The sequence below is a fragment of the Cervus elaphus genome, chromosome 29 (genome assembly GCF_910594005.1).
Source record: "Cervus elaphus chromosome 29, mCerEla1.1, whole genome shotgun sequence".
NCBI lineage: Eukaryota > Metazoa > Chordata > Mammalia > Artiodactyla > Cervidae > Cervus > Cervus elaphus.
In genome coordinates, this window is record NC_057843.1 from 19227545 (window position 1) to 19250529 (window position 22985).

Sequence of the window (22985 nt, forward strand, 5' to 3'; positions counted from 1 at the left end):
TCAGCATATATATCACCTCTTCTGGGAAAAACTTCTAGAAACACCAATACAGACACTATCTTCCCTTTGCCTCTTCAGCTTCTGTTAACAGTCATGATCTTGTAGTGCTATTTATCTGGCAAATATTTATTAAATGTGAAGGTCACTGGGAATATAGGTGAAAAGAATGCAGAACTCTTATCCTTGTGAAGTCTGATGCACTTTAAGCAAACAAGCTAAAAAATACATATAATACAAACCTAGTAAATGATATAATACCAAAAAAGGGAAAGATAAGTGAGAAGAGAATCCTCTTTTGAAATAGAGAGTTTCTCTGAAGAGAGGACAGAATCAAGATGGCTGGGAGAAATATCAGTTACCTCAGATATGTAGATGACACCACCCTTGGGCTCCAAAATCATTGGAAATGCTGACTGCAGCCATGAAATTAAAAGGTGTTTGCTCCTTGGAAGAAAAGATGATCAACCTATACAGTGTATTAAAAATCAGAGATATTACTTTGCCAACAAAGGTCTGTCTAGTCAAAGCTATGGTTTTTCCAGTAGTCATGTATGGATGTGAGAGTTGGACTATAAAGAAAGCTGAGCACCAGAGAATTGAGGATTTGAACTGTGGTGTTGGAGAAGACTCTTGAGAGTCCCCTGGACTGCAAGGAGATCCAATTAGTCCATCCTAAAGGAAATCAGTCCTGAATATTCATTGGAATGACTGATGCTGAAGTTCCAATACTTTGGCCACCTGATACTAAGAACTGACTCACCGGAAAAGATCCTGATACTGAGAAAGAGTAAAGGCAGGAGGAGAAGGGGGCGACAGCGGATGAGATGGTTGGATGACATCACCAACTCAATGGACATGAGTTTGAGTAAGCTCTGGGAGTTGGTGATGGACAGGGAAGCCTGGCGTGCTGCAGTACATGGGCTTGCAAAGAGTCGGACATGACTAAGTGACTGCACTGAGTTAAAAAGTGTTGATAGTTAGTTTTCATACTAGTTTTAGAAAATGGGGAGATCTTTACATATGGTTCTATTTCTGACATTAAGTATTTCTTTTTTACATTGAGTCACAATATTTCTCTTTATAAATCCTAACCTTTGATCCTACACCTCATCTTAAGGGCAATCCTAGACATTTACTCTGTAATATAGTAGTAGGCTCTAAAAATACAGATTTTGAAATGTTGAGTGAATACTGGTATGAGAGTAGATGCTTTCCAGGCTAAATATTCTCTGCTTATTCATTTTCTATATTTAACTGAACATGGTTTGTAGAAAATCATCATTCATTGGTCTCTGAGCTGCTTGTTGGGAGTGGAAGTTGTAAGAAGTAAAAGAGACAAAACTAACCTCATTACATGAAGAGAACTAATTTTTAAAGTTAATATATATTTAATATTTAAACTGATGTGAATGAATATCCTTGCATGTTCCTCATCTTATTCTTTATTTTTTATTTTTTTTAATTTATTTTTATTTTTATTAGTTGGAGGCTAATTACTTCACAACATTGCAGTGGGTTTTGTCATACACTGACATGAATCAGCCATGGAGTTACATGTACAAAGTTGTTGAAAGTGATTTTAAAAGATCCTGGTTTCAAAAGTCAACCTGCCTCTATACTTTAAGAAAAAAGAAATACTTGTTATAAAGACTCTTTACAACCCCCTGGACTGAAGCACGCCAGGCCTCTCTGTCCCTCACCATCTCCCAAAGTTTGCCCAAGTTCATGTCCATTGCGTCAGTGATGCCATCCAGCCATCTCATCCTCTGATGCCCTCTTCTCCTTCTGCCCTCGATCTTTCCCAGCATCAGGGACTTTTCCAATGAGTTGGTTGGATTTTATTGATCTTTATGGATCTTAGACCGGGCTAAAGTCTGAAGGGAAGGGAAGGCACTCACAAATGCAGGGGATCAGAGAGTCTTATTCTATTTCAGGAAGCCCCATGTGAAAGGCTGTGTGTCTGATCAAAAAAATAAAAGTTTGCAGTCCTATTCAGCACACCAACAATTCTGGCCACCCACTTGTTTCTTCAATGAGAACTCTAGGGGCTAAAGACAACAAAATTTATGTGAATCTGGAAGTTTTCCCCTGAATTTTCTGAGCCCAGGAAGTGCTATGTGAAGGTGTATAAGTGTACTCTGGTCTCCCCAATGGATAAAAGGCTTGCCTTCAAATTGTAGTTGCCTATACATACTTTCCCTTAGAATACAGTAAATCAACAAGCCAATGAAAAAATTAATGGTACCCCAAACAGCACAGCCCTCTTGTTCAAAGAAGTTTATTTCACTATTTTGTATCCTGGAGTTCCAATAGAGACTGTGACAACAGGATGATTTTGCTGACCTCACAGAAAACAAAATAACAAAAGGAAAATAATCAGACTTGTTGTGCAGTCTGCCAGCAGATGCTGTGAAGAAAGGCAGAACAGCAGCAGTCAGCCATGTTCTGCTACCGGCAAAGTTTAGCTAATCAATATGGGGTTGGTGTCTGGGAGTGCAAGCGTCCAGGCATGAATTCAGCAAAACACATTAGCGAATTTTCTTCCTCATTATATCTGCCCTGTTTCTGAGGCCAAGACAGAAAATATGGTCAGTAAAAAATACAATTTGTGGATTTTAAATTTCACACATTTCTGTTATTCATTGTTACTATATTTATTGCTTTATAAAATAAAGTGGAAATAACCCTGATTTTCTCCTCAGTTTTTATTACAAATTGAATTGCAAGTTTCACATTCAACAATTTGATTGCAAAATATTTAATGGATAAATATTCTGCAAAGGGTCCATACACTTTCCTCCTCTAGAAAAAAAAATGGGATTAATTTTCATTTTCTTTAAACATATATGTTAAATACTTCCTGATATACTTCAGAAACACTAAGCAAATATAGTTTTAAAAATATACAGATTTTTTTTCCATTGACAGGTGGCAGCAGGTGTTACAATTTAAGGCTAAAAATTATGATTTTAGATTTTATCTGAATAGACGTGATTAATAGATCTCAAAAGATTTTTAAAGTATTGTATGTATATGGCCCACTCCTTGGAGATTCCAGCTGAACACTAATGTGGACCCCACTTCCCCCAAATAATGTTAATTTTCTCATAATACTATCAGTGAGTATATAAAGCAAGTATACAAAGTAATATAAAGAAATAACAGCACATTGCTGTTGTGAGTACAAATCAGTAAATCACTTTGGAAAATAATCTGACATTAAGTAGTTAATTTGAGGATTCACATATCTTATATCCTAGCAATTCAACTCCTCATTGAGTATCCTAAAGAAATGAATGATTCCTGCACATATGCAAAAGTGCTCATAGCAGTATTATTCATAATAGCCCTAGCCTGGAAATTACTCAGATAGTTATCACTAAAATAAATAAATCAATTGTAATATAGTCACATAATGAATGCTTAACAATAATGAAGGGGAACAAACTACTACTAAAAAAAAAAAATAAACGAATTTCCAAAGCATAAAATTAAGCAAAAGAAATGGACACAAAAACAACACACCAGTATAATTCCATTCACATAAAGTTCAACCTCAGGCAAAACTCATCATTTGTTTAAAAATATGTATATTTTTTCATTTAAAAATCAACTATACTTCAATTAAAATGCACATATTAATAAAACAAAAAACTTATTATCACAAAACATAGGATATCGTTACATCAAAGGGGGACAATCTATTGTTCACTATTTGGCTTCACTTACTTTCAAGAGGTTTTTCTTTCTTTTGTTCCTATTTTTCCCTATATTTGATTCCTATTTCCTACTATGAACCATATTCAACTGATAAAACTATTTAGTAATACCTACATTCTGCTCAATACTAATAATCTGTCTTTCTGTATTATTACACACAGTCCACTGCCTTATTCACCTACCAGGGAATGAAAAGTAATGCTGGATCCCAGTATGTGAAATCACAGCAAATAGCACTTCTGGATGAAATAAACAAAACACCCACCACTTCAGCTAGAATTTCTGAACAGTCTCCCTGAATTTCAGTACCTTTTCTCTGAGAAAGGTTGAAAGTGTAAAATATATCATGTTTTATTACCTTTCTGTCTTTAATATCAGTGTGAAGGTAGTACAAAGAAGCTAGAGTAGTTTTCTTTTTAAAATGAGTATACATGGGGTATCTGATGCTGTCTAGTAAGTAGCTGTTTCTGATTAACACACTGGGGAGGAAATGTACAAAATGAGCAGTCAGGACTGTTTCCATGGCTGTCAAACTCTTTGCAGGAACAAAAGTAAGAAGGCCTTAGAAGGTGCCTCCGTCCTAGAGGTGAGCATGATTAAGTGCTGGAAATGCAGAAGGAAGTGGTATTCATTTCAAAATGCAGTTCATATATACAAATAATATTGTAACTTGGTTGAGACAAATATGTTATAAAAAATCATTTTTGACAATATAGAAGCATGCGATTGCAATGCTATAGTGTAGTAGAATTTTATAGAGAACTTCATGAAAGGGGAAAAGAAACTGAATTTTACTCAGCACATTCTATAAGACTGGAATAAGCTTAGACTACCTATGTACCAGGAGATATAATTATCTTTTCTATCATTTTAATAGATGAGAAACAAAGACTCAAAAAGATCAAAGTACCCTTTCCAAGACAAACACCTGAAACTTTTTCTCTTCAAATCCAAAACCAAGGCTGCATCTGTCAGATGGCATCATATATTTGGATATGTGAGATGTTTAATGGAATATTCTAACAAAATGTATGGCTATACAGTATCTGCAGACCAAGGAAGATGCTCATAACATTACCTATGTCCCTTTATTGTAGACTCAACTTTGAAGGAAAATTTTATACCAGTATTAGAAATGGCTATGATTCTTTTGAATAGCTTAATTTTATGTTATGGATTTTTTGAATTTTATAAGTGACCACGTGCCCATCTTTGCAATGACCTGAAGAATAGTGGTATTTGGACCGAGCTCAAATTCTAAAGTCTGCAATCTATATATTGGTCCCACATAACCACTCTTATCCTCACTTTCCTTTTGCCTAGTTTTTTTTTTTTTTCAATCCATATACTTTAAATTATATTTCCTTTTCCCTAATCATGTATTTTTATGTCAACATAGGCAAAATGCATTGCAAATAATAATAATTTTCCTTAAAGATATGCTTCATGTTTCATCTCCTCCTAAATTTCATAACTGGGTGATAATTCTGATGCTACAGGTTTCCTACCCATATCTCTGATTTCTTTTTCCACACCTCTTTTATACATGTCTAATATGTTACATTATAGAGATATCTGCTAGGGACAACTAAAAATCCATTTTGTCTTGTTATATCTTTGTCAGAAGAATGAATTCTGCTCTGTCTCAATCTGACCTTTCGAATGTTATGCCTTGACAGACTCTCTCCTTCACCTGTCAGACAGTCCAGGAAAAAAGAGGAGAAAAAGCACCTAGTAAATCACTCAGGATGTATCTCTATTACAGAAGAAAAATGAAATGGAGAGTTGAAATACAGTGATCCTGTTTCCTTCCCAAGGAAATCAAGGGGTTGGGGAGATCAACAAAAGTTTTTACATTAGAGTTTGAGAGACACGTGGGCATATCACATTAGTTATGTTTAAATTCTTATCTTCACAAAAGCAGCTCCGTTCTCCTTTATTTGTTCACTTTTGTCACTCTGCTCATCATACACATGGGTGATGCAGCGGAGGGGTCATCTAAGATACAGTCTGTAAACAACCGTGACCCATGGGATACCAGTGACACTGAGGACCAGTTTCACTCAGAATGCTGGGGAATTTTATTGGCATTTTTCATACTGGTTAGCCTGAACTATAATATGAACCAGACATCAGTATCTCTTACTTAGTGAAACGGAATATACACTATAAACAGGACTTATTTATCATCAAAATCCTTTTTCTTAATTGTTTATTTCTCAGTTCTCTTTCCGTTTTAATACACATCTCTCCTATTATCTTCTTCACTGCAATATGAAACCAATGACAAAGGCAAGAACTGTACCAAGAGAGACAGGAAAAGTCATACTTAAGCCTAATTTTGGCCTTTGAAATATCAAATAATTTTACACTACCAAGTTTTAGCATTCATTCAGAGGACTATTTTTTTTTTTCCTCCTGCAGAGAACGGAGTTTTCCACAATAACACCAATGATAGCCCTTGGAATATCCCTGCTTCAATTTCCACATGCCAGATGAATTCCAAAAATTATATACTTATTGCATGTCAGCTTAGAGAAGTCAAAATGAAGCACATGAGATCAAAGGCAGAATGCTGGATGATAGAAGCCTGTAACAACAATTCCAATGCTGAAGGACAACAGAGAATCAACAGGAATCCCAAGGGGATTCCCACCATTCACTGCTAACTAGGAATGCAAACTCCACAGATCCATAAGGAGGATACTCCTAGCATGAGTCTAGAAAATTCCAGATCTGAAACTTTCAGAATTAAAAAAAAAAAAAAAATTAGTGCCTACATGTAATAGGGTAGATGCATTAAAACTTAGCTGAGCACCAGTCACCTCTCTCCCCCCACCCTCCCCACACACCTCACACACTTACACTCATAATAGATGAAGGAGGATGGCAAAAACTATGGTTCCAATTATCTTTTTCAAGGTCACATAACCTGTAAATTGTAGAACCGGGTTTCAAATCACTTGAAATTAAGCTATGTTTTCTAACTTCAACTATGACTAGCTTTTGGTCAAATTCAGTGTGAATTTTCAGATCCTCTTCACCTATCAGCTGCACTGAATACTTGGGTCACCAGTGAAACCATCTTCGTCCTACAGTCAAGTGAATCCACATTTTTCTTATCTACTTTATCCTTTTCTGTTCTTTTCAGAATGCTTAATCTGCCATTTTCTGGTGAATCATGTTTGCTTTGCACTTCTTTAAATGTTTTCCCTCAGCTCCTCTATGATAGTTATTCTTTTCAATTCCCTGACCATTATTACCACACTTATATATCAAATATGTCAGCATCATATCTCTGATATGTTAATAAAGTTTAAATCTTCATAATTTAGCCTACTTCCACCCAAGCTCTAAACTCATATTCACCACTTCAAGTTCACCTGGATGTCTATGTCAGAGGAATTAGTTATATTTTAATGTTATTAGAGTGAAACATCAGTGTTACATATTGTAGTATCTGTCACTCCCAGTGGATGATAGATTTCCTAAACTGAGGAACCGAAACTTACATATCCAGTCTCTGTGCATGATGTGTGACCAACTTGTGTTTGTTGAATCTGTTAATAATGCAATGTATTAATAATCAACCTGACACTGCCCAATATTGAAATATATGCCCTCTTTTCTCCTTCACACTAGTCCTAAAATTCCTACTATCTTTTCCATAGAAGAAGGACTTAATAGAGTATCTAGTATTTATTATACTACTATATTAGCCATTCCATATATAGCAATTATATGTAGAAAATATAGCTATAGCTACTATATGTATAAATCATACATAATGTATATATACAACTGCTATAGATGTGAAATATAACATTTATAATGTAATAAATGCACATATACATAAATACATACATAGACATTTAACATAAAGAATATATTTATAGAGATAAATATATAGGTATTTATGTATATATCTTATATAAACATAAACATAAATGCTATATAAAATATTTAATTGCATAATAATGCAATTAGATACCATATATAATACAAATTATCAAAATTATCATATATAGATGGATAAGGGAATGGAAACCCACTCCAGTATTCTTGCCTGAAGAATTCCATGGACAGAGGAGCCTGGTGGGATACAGACGATGGGTCACAAAGAGTTGGACATGACTGAGCGACTAACAAATACATGCACACACACACATCTTTCATAGAATACTATAAAGATATATATTATAACTATAAAGACTCAGAGAGGTACAATATCTAATCTAGACTCACCTAAATATTTATACACAAAGCTGGGCACAAAGCCTCCAAGTCCTATTTCCAAAGAATGCTCTGATCTACTCTGATATGCTGATCAGTTATTTGAGTGGGAGCTCTTTTCTGAACTTCATTTGTCATTTTCTTAAAAAACACTGGGGAGTCAAACAAAGAGTAGGTGCTCAATACATTTGTGAGGAATAAATTATAAAATAAAAGTTCAACCTGATACTTTAAGATATCTAAATGGATAGGATGTCTCAAATTTGGAAACTTTTAGGTAAAAAGATATCCTGAGTCAGCTAATAGCAACCCAGTATGCTAAGTCACTGAAGCCAAGAAGAGTAGAAAGTATTTCCTAAAATAGAAAAAAAATGGGACTAATTTTCCAATGAGGTAAAAGATTGACTCCACTTTTTAATATCTCACTGATTGAAAAGATACTGTGCTACGTAGCCATCTGTCCTCTCTGAGTTTCAATATAGTCATCTGAAGTATAATTATATACTTCTATAATAACATATTTATATTTTGCAAATTGTCTTACCAAAAAATAGACTGCTTACATCGAGGCTACAGATTCTTTAGGCAACTGCTATTGGTTTTCCCCCATATATACAAAATAGTCACTTCCTCCCAGTTATTGCTATTATTCCAATGTTGTATGCATATTTAAATGGCTCTCTTAATACTTAATACACAGATTTTCAAAGAGCAATTTTTATACACCCTTCTCCATGTTCTTTTTGTTTTAATAATGCTAGCCCATCCAAACCTTTTTACTATATCCGGTGCAAATAAAATTTATTCATTGTGCTAGATTACAAGTATTGGTTCATAAATAGAGTTGAAATTCAGAACATTTTTTTCTTTAGTTGCAATGGCCTAGGAATAAACAGTTCTAAATTTTAATCCTAGGTTTGTCCCTTGACAGCTTTATGACAGATAGTAAATTACTTAACTCCTTTGTATTTCTAGTTCTTTATTTGTTAAAATTAGTGCAGTGGATCTGACTACTTCTGCCACTGAATTATTTTTCTAATTTTATGAAAAAATGAGATGTAAGTTAATTCCTAAGAACAAAATATGATTTGGAATTAAAATTTATTCATTAAGCAATTATTATTTTTTGGCAAAGTTAAAGGTAGGCTAGATGGCAGTGGCACATTCACTCACACATACTGATAAGGTGGTAACAAGTTGCTACAACCTTTGTGGAAAGCAATTTGTAAATATAAATCAAGAGCCTGAAAAATATTCAGAGCCTTGATCTGCTAATTAGTAAGCTCAAAGTCTATTTTAAAATTATAAACTTGTATGATAGATAAATACTTATGTACACATAATATATTCCTAGTGAATTTATGATAACAAAAATAAACAATTCACTGCACAGCAATAAAAAAATTCAAACAATGAAAAATTATGTAGCCATTAAGATCATATTATTTGTTTACATAAACAAATCTTGAATACAATTCATGTTAACTAAAAAGCAATGATTCTGATTATACATATATAAACAATAAGAAGTGAACAGAAATAATAATGGAATGAAACATGCCAAAAATATTAGCAATGACTTTCTTCAGAAGATAGGATTATAAGTGTGCTTTTCTAAAATGTGCGTATTTTTCTTGGATATTTAGAAAAAATTAATAAAAGCAAACAGAATATCAACTACTAATAATCAGTCTTCATTTCAGTTTCAAAATAAAAAAGCATGTTTAGATAAAATTCAAATATGGCTAGACTTTCAGGTGTGAAGATGATAAACTACAGGTAGAAGTTTCCCTACTGTTTGAAGTATTCATGCCTACACTGTTCAGTCACATTGTCAGGGTATTTTGTTCAGTTTTGAAACTGCAAATAACAGAACTAGAACAATTTTTGAGTTTCTTCTAAATTTTATTTTTTTTGAAGTATAGTTGATTTACAATGCTGTGCTAAACTTTGCTTTATAGCAAAGTGATTTTGTCACACATAAATATGTATATATGTATATTCTTTTCCATATTCTCTCCATTATGGCTTATTAGAGGATATTGAATATACTTCCCTGCTATAAGTAGGATCTTGTTGCTTATCCATTCTATATACAATAGTTTGCATCGGCTAATCCCAAGTTCTCCATATATCACTCCCTCACCCTCTTACCCACGGCAACCACAGTCTGTATCTGTGTGCCATTTTCTGTTTCATAGATAAATTCATTTGTGTCATATTTTAGATTTGACAAATAAGTGACTTCATATGTTTTTTTTTGTCTTCCTCTTTCTAAAGGACTTAAAAATTCTAAAGTATGTTTTCACTCTTAGAATCCATATTCCTAGATTACGTGGGAGAACACACACCCAAAGGAGTGAGCAGTTCAAGCCACGGACTGGATGTCCTAGCCCTGGGGTCCTCCATGGGAAACACAAGCCCCCCTAGCTGGAAGATCTCTGGGACTAATAGAGTCGCTGTAGGAAGCCTGGACTCTACTCACGAGGAGGGAGTACTTGCTTGTGTAGGTTTAATGGCAAGGCAGGATGGAGCGAGATCCGCATTAGTGACTACCTGGTTTCTGTGATCACTTTGCCCTGTGCCCTACCCTGAGGCCAGTGAACACTCCAGTTCCACTTACTCCAACTCACAGAGCAGCACTGGATCTAGGGTCGCTAAGACTAGTGAAAAGACTCAACCAACGGGAAGCAGAGGTGACTGGTCCTGGGGTCGGGCTTAGGTGCAGCGCTGGTGGCCACTGGTGGTACTTACTCAAGCAGTACCTCAGTACCAGGTTTCTGACGGCGGCCACTCCATCACGACTTACCCCTCGGCACACACTTAGAGGAAAGCTGGTCCTGCAAGCCTTACAGAGCGATTTGGCAGCAGGATGAGGGCAGGGGAGGCTGAGGGGAACAGCTGACTTGCACCCAAGGCTTTGTATGAATGACGACATGGGCCCCTGCACAGGCAGCAAGAACTCTATCCGTGGCTGACACAACCAACAGCCCACTGAAGCAACTAAGGATTCTAACAGTTCAAGTGCATCCTAAAATTGTACCACTCTATCATTTGAAATTTTAATACCTAATAAAATATCCTGACAATGTGATTAAACAATCACAGGAGTGAAGACTTCAAAAAGTAGACAAATGGCTGCCTACTATATCATCTTCACATTTGAAACTCGAGACATATTTGAATACTATTTAAACATGATTTCTTAGATAGCGATCAGATAACCCTGATCATTAGCAGTTGATACTTTGTTCATTTTTATTAATTTTTTTCTGAATAGTCAGAATACATTGTTTCAGTAGTAGCCAAAGAATTGATGCTTTTGAAATGTGGTGCTAGAGAAGACTCTTGAGAGTCCCCTGGACTGCAAGGAGATCAAACCAGTAAATTCTAAAGAAAATCAATCCTGAATATTCACTGGGAGGACTGATGCAAAGCTCCAAGACTTTGGCCACCTGATTCGAAGAGATGATTCACTGAAAAAGACCCTGATGCTGGGAAAGACTGAGGGCAAAAGGAGAAGAGGGTGGCAGAGGATAAAATGGTTAGATAGTATAACTGACTCAATGGACATGAATTTGAGCAAATTCTGGGAGACAATGAAGAACAGGCAAGCCTGGTGTGCTACAGTCCATGGGGTCAAAAAGAGTCAGACACAACTTAGTGACTGAACAACAACAACAATGAGGGAAGATAATCTGAAAAAGGATACAAACAGACATACACATATTATATATATAAATGAATCACTTTGCTATATACCTGAAACTAACACAATACTGTAAATCAACAATACTTCAATAAATAGAAATAAAAGTCTACCAATAACAAATGCTGATCCTGATGTGAAGAAATGGAACCCCTTTATACTGTTGGTGGGAATGGAAGTTGGTGCAGCCACTATGGAAAACAGTCACACAGGTTCCTCAAAAAACTATTAATAAATACAGAACTGCTATTAACCAGCAATTCCATTCTTGCGCATGTATTTGGAAAAAACAAAAGCACTAATTCAAAATGATACATGGTCCCCATGTTCATAACAGTATTGTTTTCATTAGCAAAGATATGGAAGGAACCCAAGTTTCCATCAACATATGAACAGATAAAGAAGTGGTATATATGTATGTGGTATGTATTTACAACAGTACTCAGGATAAAAAGTGAAATTCTGTCATTTGCAGCAAAGTGGATGGACCTAGAGAGTATTATGCTTAGTGAAATAAGCCAGAGAAAGAAAAACAACATATGATTATCACTTATATGTGAGATCTACAAAATAATGCAAACATAGGCAGTAAAAGAGAAACAGACCCATAGAAAATAAAATTAAGAATACCAATGGAGAGAAAGAAGGGTGAAGTAACATATTACGGGATTGAGAGGTATACACTACTATGTACAAAATATAAGAAAATCAAGGATATGTTGTATAGCACAAGGAATAACAGTCATTATTTTGTGCTAAACTTTAATGGAGTATAAACTGCAACAATACTGAATCACTATGCTGTACATCTGAAACTAATATTGTAATTCAACTATACAGAAATTTTTTAAAAAATGTCAAATCTTCAGGTCTAAAAGCAACATTTTAGAAACATGTCCATGTGGTACCAGTCCATCAAATGAAGGCCTTATCTAAATTATTCTACAGATTTAATAACTTGAGAAATTAATAATTTGTTCATAATTTTAGTGATTTATCTTCCTTTCAGTTTTACTATGAATTAAATTTATGGAACATCTGAATCATTGTCTTGATAATTCAGAATAATCTAAATGTTTTACACACTCCTGATGCTAATCTGAATATTATAGTAACAAGTGTTCTAATATTTGCCATTCCATATGGATGAGCACAGATCTAAAATGCCCTTATTTAAGTTTATGGTGTCATAATTGTAAATACCATAAATTTGCAACTGAAAATTGCATTCAGTAAGAAATAAAGTATCTGCCTGCAAAGTAGGATACACGGGAGATTCAAGTTCAATCCCTGGGTCAGGAAGATCCTTTGGAGAAGGAAATGGGAACCCACTCCACTATTCTAGCCTGGGAAATTCCATGGACAGAGGGGCCTGGTGGGCTACAGTCCACGGGGTCACAAAGACTCAGGCACAACTGAACATAGCACAAACACAAAAATACTTTACAAACCTACAAAAATAAAAATCTTTTAAAAAGCAAGTAAAGGGAAATATATCTTAACTCACTGCCTTCTCCCAGTGACAACTACCTATTAATTACGTAAATTTTCTGAAGGTCTACACATTTATAGATGCATTTCACGCAATTTGACAGTCAAAATAAACACTGAATTGGACTTTGTTTAGCTTGCTGTTCTTCAGGGTTTTTTTTTTTTTTCCTTAAATACAATTTTAACACATCTGTAATTTAATATAATGCATAACTGAGTTTCTCTGTAGACCAAGGTTGTCATTGTTTCTGTTATAATACCATGGACCATGGAGCACAGATGTATAACAGAGTATTCCATTTTAATTTATTGAAATACATGAGAGATAAAAGTGTACAAATTTATATACAGAAGAGTTCCATAAAAATTATAAGTATGGGATGAATTCTGTAATTGAGGAATATTTTGAATTATAACCTTAAGCCAGATGATCTCTCATTTGACTTTTCTCTTGTATAACAATGGAGAAGGATGTTTGACTCATCCATAAAAATGTAATAATGATCAAGCTGCTACCCTTTAAAGTCATGCCCTTGGGTTTTATTGAGGGTTGATGCAAGGAACGGCCATATGCAGATGGCTACTGCATCAACCATAAAATCATTTTTGACGGCATTATTCATTTACATTATTCAATGTTCTCGGTAAGAAAGACCTTGAGTGTTGTATTTTTTGAACATAATATCAGGGGAAAAAAACAGTTTCTGTAGGACTGATTTACATCCTCATACTTTTAATAAAATCAAAATTTGTTTTCTATTTTTGTCCTGGATGCCAGGAAGCTCAAAGTTGTATGCAGTACTAGCTAACATAACTAAATAAATTCTTATAGGTAATGTACTTGTCTCAAACATTTTGTTGGGTTGGCCAAAAAGTTTGTTTGTTTATTTCCATAAGATGTTAAAGAAAAACTCAAATGAACTGTTAGATCAACCCAGTATTTGAATTTCTATTTGTTCATCTTACTGTAGGAAGATTTCCATCATAAAATGCCTGAAAACTATCTGGAAAATGGAAAGAGTAGAGGAGAGAACTTAGAACACTCACATTTTTTAATCCCCTGCTTTGTGAAGTAATGTAGCACTATATTAAATGGGTTACATATAGTACTTGATTACCCTAATATCTTCAGTAAAGCTCATAACCCTTAGTCTACAGATTATAAAACACCTGAGGGGTAGAAATAGTAGGCTATTTAACAAGAGTCACTTAAATGTGTACAGCAGTGAGTTTTTGTAGCCTTAACTCATCAAGGAACAACAGACTGGTTCAAGGTTGGGAAAGGAGTATATCAAAGCTGTATTTTTTCACCTTGTTTATTTAACTTCTAGCCTGGCATTCCATGTGAAATGAAGCACAGGCTGGAATCAAGACTGCCAGGAGAAATATCAATAACCTCAGATATGCAGATGATACCACTCTAATGGTGAAAGTAAAGAGTAACTAAAGAGCCTCTTGATGAGGGGGAGAGGAAAGTGAAAAAGCTGGTTTAAAATTCAACTTTCAAAGAACTAAGATCATAGCATTCAGTCCCATCACTTCATGGCAAATGGAAAGGGGAAAAGTGAAAACAGTAACAGATTTTATTTTCTTGGGCTCCAAAATCACAACAGACGGTGACTACAGCCACAAAATTAAAAGATACTTGCCCTTTGGAAGGAAAGCTAGGAGACATCTCAACATCATATTAAAAAGCAGAGACATCACTTTGCTGATAAATGTCTGTATAGTTAAAAACCACTACAATATTGTAAAGTAATTAGCCTCCAACTAATAAAAATAAATGGAAAAAAAAAATCTGTGGTTTTTCCAGTAGTTATATACAGATGTGAGACCTGGGCCATAAAGAAAGCTGAGTGCCAAAGAATAGATGATTTCAAGTTTTGGTGAGAGGGGACTCTTGAGTCCCTTGGACTGCCAAGAGATCAATCAATCCTGAAGGAAATCAATCCTGAATACTCATTAGAAGGACTGATGCTGAAACTGAAGCTCCAATACTTTGGCCACCTGATGTGAAGAGTCGACTCACTGGAAAAGACCCTGATACTGGGAAAGACCGGGGGCAAAAGAATAAGAGGGCAGCAGAATATAAGATGATTTCAGCAAACTCTGGGAGACAGTGAAGGACAGGGAAGCCTGGCATGATGCAAGTCATGGGGTCAAAAAGAGTCAGACAGGACTTAGCGACTGAACAACAACAATCCACATATGTTACAAAATGTATGCCTGTTACTCTAAAGCACATTTACCAATAAATATAAACATGAAGATACAAATTAGTTCAAAGACAGGACCATGATGGAGATCATATGAGCAAAACCACTCAGTACATACCCACACCTGTATATAATCATTTTGGTTTAAGACTGCCACAGTTTTTTCAAAATTAGTTGACTATACCTGAAAACATGAACAAACTTGCCTTTGCACTCATCCAAACAACTCGTTTCATTCTATAACCTGTAAAACCTACCAAGCCGTCTACCAAGTAGAGAGGAAAAATATGTGAGGCACCAGGTGAAAAATAACTGTTTCTAGAAATATTTATTTATAAGAGCAGCATATAGTTTCCTTTATGCATTATTCATCTAAACACTGCCATCAACTCTTCACTTCCTTTGGCTCATGTCAACATAATTTATAAGCAAAACATTAAGGAGGCAAGATTCTCACTCTAAACCTAATTTCATATCACCATTATAAAGCATGATTTCTTTATTTTTGACCTCAAAATTAAAATGTCTGCTTTTAAAAAATTATTCATACCTGTGATCATGGTGAAAGACCATGATAAATTTTATCTTGCATTGGACTGCTGCATTAGTATTTTTTAAAAGCTCTCCAAATGATTCTAATGTGAAGTCAGGTTGAGAAACATTTATGATCAAACAATTTGTATGTGATGAATAAGGAATTAATTCACTATACTCACTCAGCACCCAATCCCCAACACTCACAAACACACATACACACACATATATATCATCATTTCTCACTAAAATTACTTGATAGCATTGATTCCCTCTGAGCTCTTGATTACTATCTCTTTAACCTCTATGACTCTGAACCCTAAATTCACCATGCATTTTAAAGTCCTTCCCAAGTAGATCTCAGTTCTCATCACTGGATTCTGTTATAGCTTACTTCTCTAGTACTTTCCCCTATCGTCTGAGGTAGGAATGCCCTGATCAAGTTGGAATTTAATCATTCCCATTGGAGATATGGCTAGCTTCAGAACCCAATGTGGAGAGGATGTAAGAAGGTTATTTAGGGCACTGAATATAGATGACCATGACTGTCTTTACAAAAATATAAGTACCAGGTAGCTGAGAAGGACAAAAGACAATCCACTCTCTAGAATTATTTTCTTACAATAACATTATGTAAAATTTGTCATAAAAGTGGATTAACTGATTAACTCAATCATAGATTAAAGATTGCTACCAAGAAATCCTAAGAATACTCTCCCATACACTTAAATTACTATATTATCATTAAAATTTAATGTAAAAAATAAATAAAATGTCTGCTCACTTTATTACAGTGTCATACAAAAAGGATTTTCATCTAGTTTAATAGCAAATTTTGGTAGAGTAAATAATTAAAAAAGCACAATATTATATTTTGGAACAGTTCACTGATCAAATATTATACATTGGCACCACATAACATCTGTAACTTGGTGTTTATGACAATTGAACTCAAAATAAATAGCTTCATATCAAAACTTGAATCACAGCTGGGAGCCAAATTAGACTAAAGGACAGCTTGTGAGCATCTTTAAGTTATATATCCTTCCCAATTCCCTGCTAAAACTTCCTTTATCATTTTAATCCACATAATAACTTCCGCCATTATAAATATATCATCCAGATTATTATTCAAATGCATGGCATGCATAATGATAATTAATTTGCTGAAGGCTCATTTTGCTGCTTCTATTAATTATGATCCTATGACTTTAAATAAATCAGTGAGAAAGAAGAAAATTTGAACTAGTAGAAAATAGTAAACTAGACTAATAGAGTGCGTCACCCAAATGACACTCCTTGATGCTGTCAGGGAGATAACTCACTGGTAGCATTTGAACGGCAGCACTAAATTAAAAATTTAACTAGTGAATCAAATGGGTGCAAAATTTTGCCCTGTTCTCTCTTCCAGATCAATTTCCACTAATAAATTATCAGATTGCAAATAGGAATACAAGGGCTAAAATATGGCAATAAGAAACACAAGCAGTGTAAATTATGATTCCACAGAAATTTAATTAGGTATTTCAATTAAAATAAGATGAATTTTCCTTTCCAATCAAGCATACAACCCCATCTCCTTGCCACCCACCAAACACAAAGCAAAAAAAAACAAAACAAAACAAAACACATTCCAAGTTGTTACATGCCTTGTCTGCCTAAATAAAATGCAATCATGTATTGGAAGAAACCCAAATAACTTACACATTTTCTCTGTCTCTTTCTTACTTGCTCTCTTTGAAACACAAAACTCAACTAAAGTAAATGTGGTAGGAAAAACCCAATATATCCTAAAGAAACTGCAGGGAAGATCTTTGATAATTTATTGAAGACACTTTTGAGAGTAGATAGCCTTTGATCATAAAAACCAATTTTCAGAAAATCCCTAACATTTTTCAGGGGGAAAAAAGGGAAAGCTGTTTGAGGATATTAAGCAGCACAGTGATTCTGAACAATAGTCTCCCATTTCTGAACAAGAACCTCAGGGGAGTATATTGCATTATAGCCCCAAGCCATGCCTAAGCCACATTTTAGTAGTTGTTTGAATTGAAGCATCCCCTATAAAAAATGTTTCCTAGCATTAGAAATCAAATATAAATGGTACATGCTTCAAGTTTCTCAGAAAGCTATAGGAGTCCTCAGATGATTTATTTTTTCCAGTGTGTATATTTTTGTAACTGGTTCAAAATCTTTGGACACTCTTCCAATACAATGAACCAACATTCTTATAATAGGATTACCATTCATCCCTGACTCTTTCTGACTCCATGGACTGCCGCATGCCAGGCCATGGTCTCAGAATACTTCTTAATGATATTCCCTTCAACTATCTGTAGTATCTCAGTTTACAAAATAATGTGGTGACACATTTATAGGGATTTCAAATTAATTTTAAAAAGAAAGAAACAAACCAAATCACTTTTATCATATCTCCCTATGAGGTTAAGGGGTTTTATCTGCTTGTTCACTGATATATATATATCTAGAATCTTGGACCATCTCTGATACAAAGTAGGTCCATCAGCTCAGTTCAGTTGCTCAGTTGTGTCCAACTCTTGGAGACCCCATGGACTGCAGCACGCCAGGCCTCCCTGTCCATCACCAACTCTCGGAGCTTACTATTCAAACTCATGTCCTTCGAGTCGGTGATGCCATCCAACCATCTAATTCTTTGTCATCCCCTTCTCCTACCACCTTCAATGTTTCTCAGCATCAGGGTTTTTCCAATGAGTCACTTCTTCGCATCAGGTGGCCAAAGGATTGTAGTTTCAGCTTCAGTATCAGTCTTCCCAATGAATATTCAGGACTGATTTCTTTTGGGATGGACTGGTTGGATCTCCTTGCAGTCCAAGGGACTCTCAAGAGTCTTCTCCAACACCACAGTTCGAAAGCATCAATTCTTTGGTGCTCAGCTTTCTTTATTGTCCTACTCTCACATCCATACGTGACTACTGGAAAAACCATAGCTTTGACCAGAAGGACCTTTCGTAGCAAAGTAATGTCTCTGCTTTTCAATAAGCTGTCTAGGTTGGTCATAGCTTTTCTTCCAAGGAGCAAGAATCTTTTAATTTCATGGCTGCAGTCACCATCTGCAGTGACTTTGGAGCCCAAGAAAATAAAGTCTGTCACTGTTTCCATTGTTTCCCCATCTATTTGCCATGAAGTTATGGGATTGGATGTCATGATCTTAGTTTTTTGAATGCGAGTTTTAAGCCAGCTTTTTCACTCTTCTCTTTCCCTTTCATCAAGCGGATCTTCAGTTCTTTGCTTTCTGCCATAAGGGTGGTATCATCTGCTTATCTGAGGCTTTTGATATTTCTCCCAGCAATCTTGATTCCAGCTTGTGCTTCATCCCGGCCTCCACCCACTGGGATAAAAAATATCTATTGAATTGATGAATAAATATTTAAAAATAAAAGGCCAAAATGTGATCCAAAGCTCTGCATCCTTAACAAGAGAGCTGTCTATGAAAGTCCTTGAGTTTTAAATCAGAAAGTAATATTTTATATAAGAATTTTAAAAGCTAGTTCTATATCAGAAATCATAACAATATATCAATAATCAGAAGAATTAAAATTATCTTAATTTCTTCTTAAAATTAATAATTTTTCCAGAGCAAGATTCATCAGTCCACACATTTTTAAAATTAAGACTTCATTTTTCTAGAGCAGCTTAAGACTCACAGCAAAATTGAGGAAATGGGACAGATATTTCTCCACACCGGCACAGCATGCATTTTATCAACCTCCCCACCAGAGTGGTGTATGTGTTACAACTGATAAACGTAGAGTGACGCACCATAACCACCCAAGTTCTGTTTACATTATGGTTCACCCTTGGTAATGTGCCTTCTATGCGCTGTGCTGGGCTAAGTCTCTTGGGTTGTGTCAACCTGTGTGACCCCATGGACTGTACCCCACGTTACTCCATCCATGGGATTCTCCAGGCAAGAATATTGCAGTGGGCTGCCAATTCCTTCTCAGTGTACATTCTGTGGGTGTGGATAAATGTATAGTGGCATGTGCTCACCATTATGGTATCCTATAGAGTATTTTCACTCTTAAAATTCCTCTGTGCTTCACCTCTTCATCCTTGCCCCACCTGACCCCTGTCATCAATTAATCTTTTTACTATCTCTGCAGTTTTGCCTTTTCCAGAATTGCATAGTTAAAATCATCAAGTATGTAGCCTTTTCACATTAGCTTCTTTCACTTGCTAATGTGCGTTTAAGTTTCTTCCATATATTTCTTTGGCTTGATAGCTTATTTATTTCCCGCACTGAATAATATTCCATTACCTGGATGCACTAGAGTTTATTTATCTATTCACCTACTGAAGGACATCTTGGTTGCTTCCAAGTTTTGGCAATTATGAATAAAGTTACTATAAATATCTTTGTGCAGGTTTTTGTACAGACTCCCAAAGGAGTTGAAATACCAAGGAGTGCAATTGTTAGACTGCATGGTAAGAGTATGATTAGTTTTGCACAGTTTTCAAGGCAAAAAATTATTGAATACAGTTGAAGAAGCAGATATTTAAAATAGTAATGAGATTTGTCAAGTATAAAAGTCAGTTGATTACTTTAAACTAAGTCAAATAAAAAAAGATTATTGGGAAGGGGTAGAAGCTTACAATTGCAAAAATGAAGGCTTTAAAATCTACAGATTCCCCATTTTCATATTACCCAAAACCATGTGTTCATACCACCTTAGATTATCTGAAGCTGTAGTATTTTACATAGTGTGTTAACAGAATTAAGGGTTCCCCCTCTCTTTTTGTACCAGTAACTTGGTCAGGCAGGAAAAAAAGCAGAACAACAAAATATATGAATATTTTATTGAGTTGACAAAAAACGAAGGGAAATGAGATATCTCCATTATTTTTACAGATATACATACTTATAAAAACAAAGAGGGGTTGGAAAATAAATCAGTTGGTCTTTACAATGGTTCCTAGACTTCTTTTCTATTGACTTCTCTTCAAACCCCAGGTTCTGAGTTTCCATTAACCCCAGCTTCCTAGATCATTTTCTCAATCTCCACACAGTGGTATTACAAAGGACAACCTTTGTATTTTCTATCAACTTAATCTTCTTCAGTTCAGTTCAGTTCCTCAGTTGTGTCCAACTCTGCGACACCATGAACTGAAAAATGCCAGGCCTCCCTGTCCATCAACAACTCCCAGAGCTTACTCAAACTCATGTCCATTGAGTTAGTGATGCCATCCAACCATATTGTCCTCTATTGTTACCTTCTCCTCCTGCCTTCAACTTTCCCAGCATCAGGGTCTTTTCCAATGAGTCAGTTCTTCACATGAGGTGGCCAAAGTACTGTAGTTTCAATTTCAGCATCAGTCCTTCCAATGAATATTCAGGACTGATTTCCTTTAGGATTGACTGGTTGGATCTCCTTGCAGTCCAAGGGACTTTAAAGAGTCTTCTCCTACACCACAGTTCAAAAGCATCAATTTTTTGGTGCTCACCTTTCTTTACACTCCAACTCTCACATCCTTACATGACTACTAGAAAAACCATAGCCTTGACTAGATGAACCTTTCTGGCAAAGAAATGTCTCTGCTTTTTAATATGCTTTCTAGGTTGGTCATAGCTTTTCTTCCAAGGAGCAAGCGTCTTTTAAGTTAATGGCTGCAGTCACTATCTGCAGTGATTTTGGAGCCTAGATAAATAAATCTATCACTGTTTCCACTGCTTCCCCATCTATGTGACATGAAGAGATGGGACCAGATGCCGTGATCTGAGTTTTTTGAATGTTGAGTTTTAAGTCAATGTTTTCACTCTCATCTTTCACTTTCATCAAGAGGCTCTTTAGCTCCTCTTCGTTTTCTGACATAAGGGTGTGTCATCTACATATCTGAGGTTACTGGTATTTCTCCTGGCAATCTTGATTCTAGCTTTTGCTTCATCCAGCCCAGCATTTCACATGATGTACTCTGCATATAAGTTAAATAAGCAGGGTGACAATATATAGCCATGATATACTCCTTTCCTGATTTGGAACCAGTCTGTTTTTCTATGTCCAGTTCTCACTATGGCTTCCTGACCTGCATACAGATTCCCTTCTCTTTAAGAATTTTCCAGAGTTTGTTGTGGTTCACACAGTCAATGGCTTTGGCATAGTCAATAAAGCAGAAATAGGTGTTTTTCGGGAACTCTCTTGCTTTTTTGATGATCAAGTGGATGTTGGCAATTTGATCTCTGACTCCTCTGCCTTTTCTAAATCCAGCTCGAACATCTGGAAGCTCACAGTTCAAGTACTATTGAAGCCTGGCTTGGAGAATTTTGAGCACTAGTTTGCTAGTGTTTGAGATGAATGCAATTGTGTAGTAGTTTGAGCAGACTTTGGCATTGCCTTTCTTTGGGATTGGAATGAAAACTGATCTTTTCCAGTCCTGTGGCCATGGCTGAGTTTTCCATTTTTGCTGGCATATTGAGTGCAGCACTTTCACAGCATCATCTTTTAGGATTTGACATAGCTCAACTGGAATTCTATCACCTCCACTAGCTTTGTTCATAGTGATGCTTCCTCAGGCCCACTTGACTTCACATTCCAGGATGCCTGGCTCTAGGTGAGTGATCACAGCATCGTGATTATCTGGGTCATGAAGATCTTTTTTGTACAGTTCTTCTGTGTATTCTTCATAATATCTTCTGCTTCTGTTAGGTCCACACCATTTCTGTCCTTTATTGTGCCCATCTTTGCATGAAATGTTCCCTTGGTGCTTCTCATTTTCTTGAAGAGATCTCTAGCCTTTCCCATTTTATTATTTTCCTCTATTTCTTTGCACTAATCTCTGAGGAAGGCTTTCTTATCTCTCCTTGCTATACTTTGGAACTCAGCATTCAAACGTGTTTATCTTTCCTTTTCTCTTTTGCCTTTGATTTCTCTTCTTTCCACAGCTATTTGTAAGGCCTCCTCAGACAATTTTGCTTTTTTGCATTTTTTTTCCTTGGGGATAGTCTTGATGCCTGCCTCCTATACAATGTCACAAACCTCCATCCATGGTTTTCAGGCACTCTATCAGATCTAATCCCTTGAATTTATTTGTCACTTCCACTGTATAAT